Source organism: Schistocerca serialis, chromosome 10 (genome assembly GCF_023864345.2).
Source record: "Schistocerca serialis cubense isolate TAMUIC-IGC-003099 chromosome 10, iqSchSeri2.2, whole genome shotgun sequence".
Lineage (NCBI taxonomy): Eukaryota > Metazoa > Arthropoda > Insecta > Orthoptera > Acrididae > Schistocerca > Schistocerca serialis.
In genome coordinates, this window is record NC_064647.1 from 183304 (window position 1) to 199589 (window position 16286).

The following is a 16286-nucleotide window of genomic DNA, read 5'->3' on the forward strand; positions in this document are numbered from 1 at the left end:
GATTCAATACATCGTCCTCCAGCCGACTTGTCTCCATGGGGATATTGTTGCCTCGGGCACCATATGGTCCGTCTCCTGTGAGTCTAGATTTTCGAATCCGACGCGTAACTATAGTTAATTGTAACGTTCAGGGCCTCCTTATGACGGTGGAACACTCAAATTGCGTCGCGATTCAATTCATCGACCTCCAGCCGATTTGTTTCTAAGAGTCTATTGTAGCCCCGGGCGCCATTTGGTCGTTCTCCTGTGAGTCTAGAATATCGAATCCGACGCAAAACTTATAGTTAATTGTAACGTTTACGGCCTTCTAATGTCGATGGAACACTCAAATTGCTTCGAGATTCAGTACATCGTCCTCCAGCCGACTTGTCTCCAAGGGTCTATTGCTGACTCTGGCACCTTATGGTCGTGCTCCTGTGAGTCTAGATTTTCGAATCCGACGCATAACTGATACTTAATTGTAAAGTTCACGGCCTCCTAATGACGATGGAACACTCAAATTGCTTCGAGATTCAATACATCGTCCTCCACCCGATTTGTCTCCAAGGGTCTATTGCTGCCTCTGGCACCTTATGGTCGATCTCCTGTGAGTCTAGATTTTCGAATGCAATGAAAAACTGATATTTAATTGTAACGTTCAGGGCCTCCTAATGACGATGGAACACTCAAATTGCGTCGAGATTCAATACATCGTCCTCCAGGCGACTTGCATCCAAGGGTCTATTGCTGCCTCGGGCACCTTATTGTCGTTCTCCTCTGAGTCTACATTTTGTATCCGACGAAAAACTGATAGTTAATTGTAACGTTCAGAACCTCCTAATGACGATGGAACACTCAAATTGCGTCGAGATTCAATACATCGTCCTCCAGCCGACTTGTCTCCAAGGGCCTATTGTTGCCTCGGGCGCCCTTTGTTCATCGTCCTGTGAGTCTAGATTTTCGCATCCGACGCATAACTGATACTTAATTGTAAGGTTCACTTCCACCTAATGACGATGGAACTCTCAAATTGCGTCGAGATTCAATACATCGTCCTCCAGCCGACTTGTCCCCAAGGGTCTATTGCTGCCTCTGGCACCTTATGCTCCGTCACCTGTGAGTCTAGATTTTCGAATCCGACTCAAAACTGATGGTTAATTGTAATTTTCAGTGCCTCCTAATGCCGATGGAACACTCAAATTGCGTCGAGATTCAATACAACGTCCTCCAGCCGACCTGTCTCCAAGGGTCTATTGCTGCCTGTGGCACCTAATGGTCGTTCTCCTGTGAGTCTAGATTTTCGAATGCAATGAAAAACTGATAGTTAATTGTAACGTTCAGGTCCTCCTAATGACGATGGAACACTCATATTGCGTCGAGATTCAATACATCGTCCTCCAGCCGACTTGTCTCCAAGGGTCTATTGCTGCCACTGGCATCGTATGGTCGTCCTCCTGTGAGTCTAGATTTTCGAATCCGACGCGAAACTAATAGATAATTGTAACGATCAGGGCCTCCTATTGATGATGGAACACTATCATTGCGTCGAGATTCAATACATCGTCCTTCAGCCGACTTGTCTCCAAGGGTCTATTGCTGCCTCGGGCACCATATCGTCGTTCTCCTGTGACTCTAAATTTTCGAATCCGACGCAAAACTGATAGTTAATTGTAACGTTCAGGGCTTCCTAATGACGATGGAACACTCAAATTCCGTCGAGATTCAATACATCGTCCTCCAGGCGACTTCATCCAATGGTCTATTGCTGCCTCGGGCACCTTATGGTCGTTCTCCTCTGAGTCTACATTTTCGAATCCGACGCAAAACTGATATTTAGTTGTAACGTTCAGGGCCTCCTAATGACGATGGAACAAACAAATTGCTTCGAGACTCAATACATCGTCCGCCAGCCGACTTGTCTCCAAGGGTCTATTGCTGCCTGTGGCACCTAATGGTCGTTCTCCTGTGAGTCTAGATTTTCGAATGCAATGAAAAACTGATAGTTAATTGTAACTTTCAGGGCCTCCTAATGACGGTGGAACTCTCAAATTGCGTCGAGATTCAATTCATCGTCCTCCAGCCGATTTGTTTCCAAGAGTCTATTGTAGCCCCGGTCGCCTTTTCGTCGTTCTCCTGTGAGTCTAGATTATCGAATCCGACGCAAAATTTATAGTTAATTGTAACGTTCACGGCCTTCTAATGACAATGGAACACTCAAATTGCGTCGAGAATCAATACGTCGTCCTCCAGCCGACTTATCTCCAAGGGTCTATTGCTGCCTCGGGCACCTTATTGTCGTTCTCCTTTGAGTCTAGATTGTCGAATTCGACGCAAAACTGATAGTTAATTGTAATGTTCAGTGCCTCCTAATGCCGATGGAACACGCAAATTGCGTCGCGATTCAATACATCGTCCTCCAGCCGATTTGTCTCCAAGGGTCTATTGCTGCCTGTGGCACCTAAAGATCGTTCTCCTGTGATTCTAGATTTTCGAATCCGACGCGATACTTATAGTTAATTGTAACGTTCAAGGCCTCCTAATGACGATGTAACACTCAATTTGCGTCGAGATTCAGTACATCATCCTCCAGCCGACTTGTCTCCAAGGGGATATTGCTACCTCGGGCACCATATGGTCCGTCTCCTGTGAGTCCAGATTTTCGAATCCGACGCAAAACTGAAAGTTAATTATTACGTTCAGGGCCTCCTAATCACGATGGAACACTCAAATTGCGTCACGATTCTATTCATCGTCCTCCAGCCGACTTGTTTCCAAGGGTCTATTGCTGCCACTGGCATCTTATGGTCGTCCTCCTGTGAGTCTAGATTTTCGAATCCGACGCGAAACTAATAGTTAATTGTAACGATCAGGGCCTCCTATTGATGATGGAACACTATCATTGCGTCGAGATTCAATACATCGTCCTTCAGCCGACTTGTCTCCAAGGGTCTATTGCTGCCTCGGGCACCATATCGTCGTTTTCCTGTGACTCTAAATTTTCGAATCCGACGCAAAACTGATAGTTAATTGTAACGTTCAGGGCCTCCTAATGACGATGGAACACTCAAATTCCGTCGAGATTCAATACATCGTCCTCCAGGCGACTTCATCCAATGGTCTATTGCTGCCTCGGGCACCTTATGGTCGTTCTCCTCTGAGTCTACATTTTCGAATCCGACGCAAAACTGATATTTAGTTGTAACGTTCAGGGCCTCCTAATGACGATGGAACAAACAAATTGCTTCGAGACTCAATACATCGTCCGCCAGCCGACTTGTCTCCAAGGGGATATTGCTGCCTGGGGCACCTTATGGTCCGTCTCCTGTGAGTCTAGATTTTCGAATCCGACGCAATACTGATAGTTAATTGTAACGTTCAGGGCCTCCTAATGACGATGGAACACTCAAATTGCGTCGAGATTCAGTACATCGTCCTCCAGCCGACTTGTCTCCAAGGGTCTATTGCTGCCTGTGGCACCTAATGGTCGTTCTCCTGTGAGGCTAGATTTTCGAATCCGACGCAATACTGATAGTTAATTGTAACGTTCAGGGCCTCCTAATGACGATGGAACACTCAAATTGCGTCGAGATTCAATACATCCTCCTCCAGCCGACTTGTCTCCAAGGTTCTAATGCTGCCTCGGGCACACTATGGTCGATCTCCTGTGAGTCTAGATTTTCGAATGCAATGAAAAACTGATAGTTAATTGTAACTTTGAGGGCCTCCTAATGACGGTGGAACTCTCAAATTGCGTCGCGATTCAATTCATCGTCCTCCAGCCGATTTGTTTCCAAGAGTCTATTGTAGCCCCGGGCGCCTTTTGGTCGTTCTCCTGTGAGTATAGATTATCGAATCCGACGCAAAATTTATAGTTAATTGTAACGTTCACGGCCTTCTAATGACAATGGAACACTCAAATTGCGTCGAGATTCAGTACATCGTCCTCCAGGCGACTTCAGCCAAGGGTCTATTGCTGTCTCGGGCATCTTATGGTCGTTCTCCCCTGAGTCTACATTTTGAATCCGACGAAAATCTGATAGTTACTTGTACCGTTCAGAGCCTCCTAATGACGATGGAACACTCAAATTGCGTCGCGATTCAATACATCGTCCTCCAGCCGATTTGTCTCCAAGGGTCTATTGCTGCCTGTGGCGCCTAATGGTCGTTCTCCTGTGAGTCTAGATTTTCGAATCCGACGCAATACTGATAGTTAATTGTAACGTTCAAGGTCTCCTAATGACGATGGAACACTCAATTTGCGTCGAGATTAAATTCATCATCCTCCAGCCGACTTGTCTCCAAGGGGATATTGCTGCCTCCGGCACCTTATGGTCCGTCTCCTGTGAGTCCAGATTTTCGAATCCAACGCAAAACTGAAAGTTAATTATAACGTTTAGGACCTCCTAATCACGATGGAACACTCAAATTGCGTCGCGATTCTATACATCGTCCTCCAGCCGACTTGTCTCCAAGGGTCTATTGCTGCCTCGGGCACCTTATGGTCGTTCTCCTCTGAGTCTACAATTTCGAATCCGACGCAAAACTGATATTTAGTTGTAACGTTCAGGGCCTCCTAATGACGATGGAACAAACAAATTGCTTCGAGACTCAATACATCGTCCGCCAGCCGACTTGTCTCCAAGGGGATATTTCTGCCTGGGGCACCTTATGGTCGTTCTCCTCTGAGTCTACATTTTCGAATCCGACGCAATACTGATAGTTAATTGTAACGTTCAGGGCCTCCTAATGACGATGGAACACTCAAATTGCGTCGAGATTCAATACATCCTCCTCCAGCCGACTTGTCTCCAAGGTTCTATTGCTGCCTCAGGCACCTTATGGTCGATCTCCTGTGAGTCTAGATTTTCGAATGCAATGAAAAACTGATATTTAATTGTAACGTTCAGGGCCTCCTAATGACGATGGAACACTCAAATTGCGTCGAGATCCAATACATCGTCCTCCAGCCGACTTGTCTCCATGGGGATATTGCTGCCTCGGGCACCATATGGTCCGTCTCCTGTGAGTCTAGATTTTCGAATCCGACGCGTAACTGATAGTTAATTGTAACGTTCAGGGCCTCCTTATGACGGTGGAACACTCAAATTGCGTCGCGATTCAATTCATCGACCTCCAGCCGATTTGTTTCTAAGAGTCTATTGTAGCCCCGGGCGCCATTTGGTCGTTCTCCTGTGAGTCTAGAATATCGAATCCGCCGCAAAACTTATAGTTAATTGTAACGTTTACGGCCTTCTAATGTCGATGGAACACTCAAATTGCTTCGAGATTCAGTACATCGTCCTCCAGCCGACTTGTCTCCAAGGGTCTATTGCTGACTCTGGCACCTTATGGTCGTGCTCCTGTGAGTCTAGATTTTCGAATCCGACGCATAACTGATACTTAATTGTAAAGTTCACGGCCTCCTAATGACGATGGAACACTCAAATTGCTTCGAGATTCAATACATCGTCCTCCACCCGATTTGTCTCCAAGGGTCTATTGCTGCCTCTGGCACCTTATGGTCGTGCTCCTGTGAGTCTAGATTTTCGAATCCGACGCGAAAGTGATAGTTAATTGTAACGTTCAGGGCCTCCTAATGACGATGGAACACTCAAATTGCGTCGAGATCCAATACATCGTCCTCCAGCCGACTTGTCTCCATGGGGATATTGCTGCCTCGGGCACCATATAGTCCGTCTCCTGTGAGTCTAGATTTTCGAATCCGACGCATAACTGATACTTAATTGTAAAGTTCACGGCCTCCTAATGACGATGGAACACTCAAATTGCTTCGAGATTCAATACATCGTCCTCCACCCGATTTGTCTCCAAGGGTCTATTGCTGCCTCTGGCACCTTATGGTCGATCTCCTGTGAGTCTAGATTTTCGAATGCAATGAAAAACTGATATTTAATTGTAACGTTCAGGGCCTCCTAATGACGATGGAACACTCAAATTGCGTCGAGATTCAATACATCGTCCTCCAGGCGCCTTGCATCCAAGGGTCTATTGCTGCCTCGGGCACCTTATTGTCGTTCTCCTCTGAGTCTACATTTTGTATCCGACGAAAAACTGATAGTTAATTGTAACGTTCAGAGCCTCCTAATGACGATGGAACACTCAAATTGCGTCGAGATTCAATACATCGTCCTCCAGCCGACTTGTCTCCAAGGGCCTATTGTGGCCTCGGGCGCCCTTTGTTCATCGTCCTGTGAGTCTAGATTTTCGCATCCGACGCATAACTGATACTTAATTGTAACGTTCACTTCCACCTAATGACGATGGAACTCTCAAATTGCGTCGAGATTCAATACATCGTCCTCCAGCCGACTTGTCTCCAAGGGTCTATTGCTGCCTCTGGCACCTTATGCTCCGTCACCTGTGAGTCTAGATTTTCGAATCCGACTCAAAACTGATGGTTAATTGTAATTTTCAGTGCCTCCTAATGCCGATGGAACACTCAAATTGCGTCGAGATTCAATACAACGTCCTCCAGCCGATCTGTCTCCAAGGGTCTATTGCTGCCTGTGGCACCTAATGGTCGTTCTCCTGTGAGTCTAGATTTTCGAATGCAATGAAAAACTGATAGTTAATTGTAACGTTCAGGTCCTCCTAATGACGATGGAACACTCATATTGCGTCGAGATTCAATACATCGTCCTCCAGCCGACTTGACTCCAAGGGTCTATTGCTGCCACTGGCATCGTATGGTCGTCCTCCTGTGAGTCTAGATTTTCGAATCCGACGCGAAACTAATAGATAATTGTAACGATCAGGGCCTCCTATTGATGATGGAACACTATCATTGCGTCGAGATTCAATACATCGTCCTTCAGCCGACTTGTCTCCAAGGGTCTATTGCTGCCTCGGGCACCATATCGTCGTTCTCCTGTGACTCTAAATTTTCGAATCCGACGCAAAACTGATAGTTAATTGTAACGTTCAGGGCCTCCTAATGACGATGGAACACTCAAATTCCGTCGAGATTCAATACATCGTCCTCCAGGCGACTTCATCCAATGGTCTATTGCTGCCTCGGGCACCTTATGGTCGTTCTCCTCTGAGTCTACATTTTCGAATCCGACGCAAAACTGATATTTAGTTGTAACGTTCAGGGCCTCCTAATGACGATGGAACAAACAAATTGCTTCGAGACTCAATACATCGTCCGCCAGCCGACTTGTCTCCAAGGGGATATTGCTGCCTGGGGCACCTTATGGTCCGTCTCCTGTGAGTCTAGATTTTCGAATCCGACGCAATACTGATAGTTAATTGTAACGTTCAGGGCCTCCTAATGACGATGGAACACTCAAATTGCGTCGAGATTCAGTACATCGTCCTCCAGCCGACTTGTCACCAAGGGTCTATTGCTGCCTGTGGCACCTAATGGTCGTTCTCCTGTGAGTCTAGATTTTCGAATCCGACGCAATACTGATAGTTAATTGTAACGTTCAGGGCCTCCTAATGACGATGGAACACTCAAATTGCGTCGAGATTCAATACATCCTCCTCCAGCCGACTTGTCTCCAAGGATCTATTGCTGCCTCGGGCACACTATGGTCGATCTCCTGTGAGTCTAGATTTTCGAATGCAATGAAAAACTGATAGTTAATTGTAACTTTCAGGGCCTCCTAATGACGGTGGAACTCTCAAATTGCGTCGCGATTCAATTCATCGTCCTCCAGCCGATTTGTTTCCAAGAGTCTATTGTAGCCCCGGGCGCCTTTTGGTCGTTCTCCTGTGAGTCTAGATTATCGAATCCGACGCAAAATTTATAGTTAATTGTAACGTTCACGGCCTTCTAATGACAATGGAACACTCAAATTGCGTCGAGAATCAATACGTCGTCCTCCAGCCGACTTATCTCCAAGGGTCTATTGCTGCCTCGGGCACCTTATTGTCGTTCTCCTTTGAGTCTAGATTATCGAATTCGACGCAAAACTGATAGTTAATTGTAATGTTCAGTGCCTCCTAATGCCGATGGAACACGCAAATTGCGTCGCGATTCAATACATCGTCCTCCAGCCGATTTGTCTCCAAGGGTCTATTGCTGCCTGTGGCACCTAAAGATCGTTCTCCTGTGATTCTAGATTTTCGAATCCGACGCGATACTTATAGTTAATTGTAACGTTCAATGCCTCCTAATGACGATGTAACACTCAATTTGCGTCGAGATTCAGTACATCATCCTCCAGCCGACTTGTCTCCAAGGGGATATTGCTACCTCGGGCACCATATGGTCCGTCTCCTGTGAGTCCAGATTTTCGAATCCGACGCAAAACTGAAAGTTAATTATTACGTTCAGGGCCTCCTAATCACGATGGAACACTCAAATTGCGTCACGATTCTATTCATCGTCCTCCAGCCGTCTTGTTTCCAAGGGTCTATTGCTGCCACTGGCATCTTATGGTCGTCCTCCTGTGAGTCTAGATTTTCGAATCCGACGCGAAACTAATAGTTAATTGTAACGATCAGGGCCTCCTATTGATGATGGAACACTATCATTGCGTCGAGATTCAATACATCGTCCTTCAGCCGACTTGTCTCCAAGGGTCTATTGCTGCCTCGGGCACCATATCGTCGTTTTCCTGTGACTCTAAATTTTCGAATCCGACGCAAAACTGATAGTTAATTGTAACGTTCAGGGTCTCCTAATGACGATGGAACACTCAAATTCCGTCGAGATTCAATACATCGTCCTCCAGGCGACTTCATCCAATGGTCTATTGCTGCCTCGGGCACCTTATGGTCGTTCTCCTCTGAGTCTACATTTTCGAATCCGACGCAAAACTGATATTTAGTTGTAACGTTCAGGGCTTCCTAATGACGATGGAACAAACAAATTGCTTCGAGACTCAATACATCGTCCGCCAGCCGACTTGTCTCCAAGGGGATATTGCTGCCTGGGGCACCTTATGGTCCGTCTCCTGTGAGTCTAGATTTTCGAATCCGACGCAATACTGATAGTTAATTGTAACGTTCAGGGCCTCCTAATGACGATGGAACACTCAAATTGCGTCGAGATTCAGTACATCGTCCTCCAGCCGACTTGTCTCCAAGGGTCTATTGCTGCCTGTGGCACCTAATGGTCGTTCTCCTGTGATTCTAGATTTTCGAGTCCGACGCGATACTGATAGTTAATTGTAACGTTCAAGGCCTCCTAATGACGATGTAACACTCAATTTGCGTCGAGATTCAATACATCATCCTCCAGCCGACTTGACTCCAAGGGGATATTGCTGCCTCGGGCACCATATGGTCCGTCTCCTGTGAGTCCAGATTTTCGAATCAGACGCAAAACTGAAAGTTAATTATAACGTTCAGGGCCTCCTAATCACGATGGAACACTCAAATTGCTTCGAGATTCAGTACATCGTCCTCCAGCCGACTTGTCTCCAAGGGTCTATTGCTGACTCTGGCACCTTATGGTCGTGCTCCTGTGAGTCTAGATTTTCGAATGCAATGAAAAACTGATAGTTAATTGTAACGTTCAGGGCCTCCTAATGACGATGGAACACTCAAATTCCGTCGCGATTCAATTCATCGTCCTCCAGCCGATTTGTTTCCAAGAGTCTATTGTAGCCCCGGGCGCCTTTTGGTCGTTCTCCTGTGAGTCTAGATTTTCGAATCCGACGCAAAACTTATAGTTAATTGCAACGTTCACGGCCTCCTAATGACGATGGAACACTCAAATTGCTTCGAGATTCAGTACATCGTCCTCCAGCCGACTTGTCTCCAAGGGTCTATTGCTGCCTCGGGCACCTTATTGTCGTTCTCCTTTGAGTCTAGATTGTCGAATCCGACGCAAAACTGATAGTTAATTGTAATGTTCAGTGCCTCCTAATGCCGATGGAACACGCAAATTGCGACGCGATTCAATACATCGTCCTTCAGCCGATTTGTCTCCAAGGGGATATTGCTGCCTGGGGCACCTTATGGTCCGTCTCCTGTGAGTCTAGATTTTCGAATCCGACGCAATACTGATAGTTAATTGTAACGTTCAGGGCCTCCTAATGACGATGGAACACTCAAATTGCGTCGAGATTCAGTACATCGTCCTCCAGCCGACTTGTCTCCAAGGGTCTATTGCTGCCTGTGGCACCTAATGATCGTTCTCCTGTGATTCTAGATTTTCGAATCCGACGCGATACTTATAGTTAATTGTAACGTTCAAGGTCTCCTAATGACGATGTAACACTCAATTTGCGTCGAGATTCAATACATCATCCTCCAGCCGACTTGTCTCCAAGGGGATATTGCTGCCTCGGGCACCATATGGTCCGTCTCCTGTGAGTCCAGATTTTCGAATCCGACGCGAAACTGATAGTTATTTGTAACGATCAGGGCCTCCTATTGATGATGGAACACTATCATTGCGTCGAGATTCAATACATCGTCCTTCAGCCGACTTGTCTCCAAGGGTCTATTGCTGCCTCGGGCACCATATCGTCGTTCTCCTGTGACTCTAAATTTTCGAATCCGACGCAAAACTGATAGTTAATTGTAACGTTCAGGGCCTCCTAATGACGATGGAACACTCAAATTGCGTCGAGATTCAATACATCGTCCTCCAGGCGACTTCAGCCAAGGGTCTATTGCTGTCTCGGGCATCTTATGGTCGTTCTCCTCTGAGTCTACATTTTGAATCCGACGAAAATCTGATAGTTACTTGTACCGTTCAGAGCCTCCTAATGACGATGGAACACTCAAATTGCGTCGCGATTCAATACATCGTCCTCCAGCCGATTTGTCTCCAAGGGTCTATTGCTGCCTGTGGCGCCTAATGGTCGTTCTCCTGTGAGTCTAGATTTTCGAATCCGACGCAATACTGATAGTTAATTGTAACGTTCAAGGTCTCCTAATGACGATGTAACACTCAATTTGCGTCGAGATTAAATTCATCATCCTCCAGCCGACTTGTCTCCAAGGGGATATTTCTGCCTCCGGCACCTTATGGTCCGTCTCCTGTGAGTCCAGATTTTCGAATCCGACGCAAAACTGAAAGTTAATTATAACGTTCAGGGCCTCCTAATCACGATGGAACACTCAAATTGCGTCGCGATTCTATACATCGTCCTCCAGCCGACTTGTCTCCAAGGGTCTATTGCTGCCTCGGGCACCTTATGGTCGTTCTCCCCTGAGTCTACAATTTCGAATCCGACGCAAAACTGATATTTAGTTGTAACGTTCAGGGCCTCCTAATGACGATGGAACAAACAAATTGCTTCGAGACTCAATACATCGTCCGCCAGCCGACTTGTCTCCAAGGGGATATTTCTGCCTGGGGCACCTTATGGTCGTTCTCCTCTGAGTCTACATTTTCGAATCCCACGCAATACTGATAGTTAATTGTAACGTTCAGGGCCTCCTAATGACGATGGAACACTCAAATTGCGTCGAGATTCAATACATCCTCCTCCAGCCGACTTGTCTCCAAGGTTCTATTGCTGCCTCAGGCACCTTATGGTCGATCTCCTGTGAGTCTTGATTTTCGAATGCAATGAAAAACTGATATTTAATTGTAACGTTCAGGGCCTCCTAATGACGATGGAAAACTCAAATTGCGTCGCGATTCAATACATCGTCCTCCAGCCGACTTATCTCCAAGGGTATATTGTTGCCTCGGGCGCCCTTTGGTCGTCCTCTTGTTAGTCTAGGTTATCGAATCCGACGCAAAACTCATAGTTAATAGTAACGTTCACGGCCTTCTAATGACGATGGAACACTCAAATTGCCTCGAGATTCAATACATCGTCCTCCAGCCGACTTGTTTCTAAGGGTCTATTGCTGCCACTGGCATCTTATGGTCGTCCTCCTGAGAGTCTAGATTTTCGAATCCGACGCGAAACTGATAGTTAATTGTAACGATCAGGGCCTCCTATTGTTGATGGAACACTATCATTGCGTCGAGATTCAATACATCGTCCTCCAGGCGACTTCATCCAAGGGTCTATTGCTGCCTCGGGCACCTTATGGTTGTACTCCTTTGATTCTACATTTTGAATCCGACGAAAAACTGATAATTAATTGTAACGTTCAGAGCCTCCTAATGACGATGGAACACTCAAATTGCGTCGCGATTCAATACATCGTCCTCCAGCCGATATGTCTCCAAGGGTCTATTGCTGCCTGTGGCACCTAATGGTCGTTCTCCTGTGAGTCTAGATTTTCGAATCCGACGCAATACTGATAGTTAATTGTAACGCTCAAGGTCTCCTAATGACGATGTAACACTCAATTTGCGTCGAGATTCAATTCATCATCCTCCAGCCGACTTGTCTCCAAGGGGATATTGCTGCCTCGGGCACCATATGGTCCGTCTCCTGTGAGTCCAGATTTTCGAATCCGACGCAAAACTGAAAGTTAATTGTAACGTTCAGGGCCTCCTAATGACGATGGAACACTCAAATTGCGTCGAAATTCAATACATCCTCCTCCAGCCGACTTGTCTCCAAGGTTCTATTGCTGCCTCGGGCACCTTATGGTCGATCTCCTGTGAGTCTAGATTTTCGAATGCAATGAAAAACTGATAGTTAATTGTAACGTTCAGGGCCTCCTAATGACGATGGAACACTCAAATTCCGTCGCGATTCAATTCATCGTCCTCCAGCCGATTTGTTTCCAAGAGTCTATTGTAGCCCCGGGCGCATTTTGGTCGTTCTCCTGTGAGTCTAGATTTTCGAATCCGACGCAAAACTGATAGTTAATTGTAATGTTCCGTGCCTCCTAATGCCGATGGAACACGCAAATTGCGTCGAGATTCAAAACAACGTCCTCCAGCCGATTTGTCTCCAAGGGTCTATTGCTGCCTGTGGCACCTAAAGCTCGTTCTCCTGTGATTCTAGATTTTCGAATCCGACGCGATACTTATAGTTAATTGTAACGTTCAAGGCCGCCTAATGACGATGTAACACTCAAATTGCGTCCAGATTCAATACATCATCCTCCAGCCGACTTGTCTCCAAGGGGATATTGCTGCCTCGGGCACCATATGATCCGTCTCCTGTGAGTCCAGATTTTCGAATCCGACGCAAAACTGAAAGTTAATTATAACGTTCAGGGGCTCCTAATCACGATGGAACACTCAAATTGCGTCGTGATTCTATTCATCTTCCTCCAGCCGACTTGTTTCCAAGGGTCTATTGTTGCCCCGGGCGCCATTTAGTCGCTCTCCTGTGAGTCTAGATTATCGAATCCGACGCAAAACTCATAGTTAATTGTAACCTTCACGGCCTTCTAATGACGATGGAACACTCAAATTGCCTCGAGATTCAATACATCGTCCTTCAGCCGACTTGTCTCCAAAGGTCTATTACTGCCACTGGCATCATATGGTCGTCCTCCTGTGAGTCAAGATTTTCGAATCCGACGCGAAACTGATAGTTAATAGTAACGATCAGGGCCTCCTATTGATGTTGGAACACTATCATTGCGTCGAGATTCAATACATCGTCCTTCAGCCGACTTGTCTCCAAGGGTCTACTGCTGCCTCGGGCACCATATCGTCGTTCTCCCGTGACTCTAAATTTTCGAATCCGACGCAAAACTGATAGTTAATTGTAACGTTCAGGGCCTCCTAATGACGATGGAACACTCAAATTGCGTCGAGATTCAATACATCGTCCTCCTGCCGACTTGTCTCCAAGGGGATATTGCTGCCTCAGGCACCATATGGTCCGTCTCCTGTGAGTCTAGATTTTGGAATCCGACGCGTAACTGATAGTTAATTGTAACGTTCAGGGCCTCCTAATGACGATGGAACACTCAAATTGCGTCGGGATTCAATACATCCTCCTCCAGCCGACTTGTCTCCAACGTTCTATTGCTGCCTCGGGCACCTTATGGTCGATCTCCTGTGAGTCTAAATTTTCGAATGCAATGAAAAACTGATAGTTAATTGTAACGTTCAGGGGCTCCTAATGACGATGGAACAAACAAATTGCTTCGAGACTCAATACAACGTCCGCCAGCCGACTTGTCTCCAAGGGGATATTGCTGCCTGGGGCACCTTATGGTCGTTCTCCTCTGAGTCTACATTTTCGAATCCGACGCAAAACTGATATTTAGTTGTAACGTTCAGGGCCTCCTAATGACGATGGAACAAACAAATTGCTTCGAGACTCAATACATCGTCCTCCAGCCGACTTGTCTCCAAGGGTCTATTGCTGACTCTGGCACCTTATGGTCGTGCTCCTGTGAGTCTAGATTTTCGAATCCGACGCATAACTGATACTTAATTGTAAAGTTCACGGCCTCCTAATGACGATGGAACACTCAAATTGCGTCGAGACTCAATACATCGTCCTCCAGCCGACTTGTCTCCAAGGTTCTATTGCTGCATCAGGCACCTTATGGTCGATCTCCTGTGAGTCTAGATTTTCGAATGCAATGAAAAACTGATAATTAATTGTAACGTTCAGAGCCTCCTAATGACGACGGAACACTCAAATTGCGTCGAGATCCAATATATCGTCCTCCAGGCGACTTGTCTCCAAGGGGATATTGCTACCTCGGGCACCATATGGTCCGTCTCCTGTGAGTCTAGATTTTCGAATCCGACGCGTAACTGATAGGTAATTGTAAAGTTCACGGCATCCTAATGACGATGGAACACTCAAATTGCTTCGAGATTCAATACATCGTTTTCCAGCCGATTTGTCTCCAAGGGTAATTTGCTGCCTCTGGCACCTTATGGTCGTGCTCTTGTGAGTCTAGATTTTCGAATCCGACGCGAAACTGATACTTAATTGTAACCATATGGTCCGTCTCCTGTGAGTCTAGATTTTCGAATCCGACGCGTAACTGATAGTTAATTGTAAAGTTGACGGCATCCTAATGACGATGGAACACTCAAATTGCTTCGAGATTCAATACATCGTCCTCCAGCCGATTTGTCTCCAGGGGTCCTTTGCTGCCTCTGGCATCTTATGGTCGTGCTCTTGTGAGTCTAGATTTTCAAATCCGACGCGAAACTGATAGTTAATTGTAACGTTCAGGGCCTCCTAATGACGATGGAACACTCAAATTGCGTCGAGATTCAATACATCGTCCTCCAGGCGAGTTGCATCCAAGGGTCTATTGCTGCCTCGGGCACCTCTGAGTCTACATTTTGAATCCGACGAAAAACTGATAGTTAATTGTAACGTTCAGAGCCTCCTAATTACGATGGAACACTCAAATTGCGTCGAGGTTCAATACATCGTCCTCCAGCCGTTTGTCTCCAAGGGTGAGTTGTGGCCTCGGGCGCCCTTTGTTCGTCCTCCTGTGAGTCTAGATTTTCGCATCCGACGCATAACTGATACTTAATTGTAACGTTCACTTCGTCCTAATGACGATGGAACACTCAAATTGCTTCGAGATTCAATACATCGTCCTCCAGCCGACTTGTCTCCAAGGGTTTATTGCTGACTCTGGCACCTTATGGTCGTGCTCCTGTGAGTCTAGATTTTCGAATCCGACGCGAAACTGATTGATAATTGTAACGTTCAGGGCCTCCTAATGACGATGGAACACTCACATTACGTCGAGATTCAATAGATCGTCCTCCAGCCGACTAGTCTCCAAGGGTCTATTGCTGCCTCTGGCACCTTATGCTCCGTCTCCTGTGAGTCTAGATTTTCGAATCCGACGCAAAACTGATGGTTAATTGTAATGTTCAGCGCCTCCTAATGCGGATGGAACACTCAAATTGCGTCGCGATTCTATTCATCGTCCTCCAGCCGACTTGTCTCCAAGGGTCAATTGCTGCCTCTGGCACCTTATGGTCGTGCTCCTGTGAGTCTAGATTTTCGAATCTGACGCGAAACTGATAGTTAATTGTAACGTTCAGGACATCCTAATGACGATGGAACACTCAAATTGCGTCGAGATTCAATACATCGTCCTCCAGCCGACTTGTCTCCAAGGGGATATTGCTGCCTCAGGCACCATATCGTCGTTCTCCCGTGACTCTAAATTTTTGAATCCGACGCAAAACTGAAAGTTAATTATAACGTTCAGGGGCTCCTAATCACGATGGAACACTCAAATTGCGTCGTGATTCTATTCATCTTCCTCCAGCCGACTTGTTTCCAAGGGTCTATTGTTGCCCCGGGCGCCTTTTAGTCGCTCTCCTGTGAGTCTAGATTATCGAATCCGACGCAAAACTCATAGTTAATTGTAACCTTCACGGCCTTCTAATGACGATGGAACACTCAAATTGCCTCGAGATTCAATACATCGTCCTCCAGCCGACTTGTCTCCAAAGGTCTATTGCTGCCACTGGCATCATATGGTCGTCCTCCTGTGAGTCAAGATATTCGAATCCG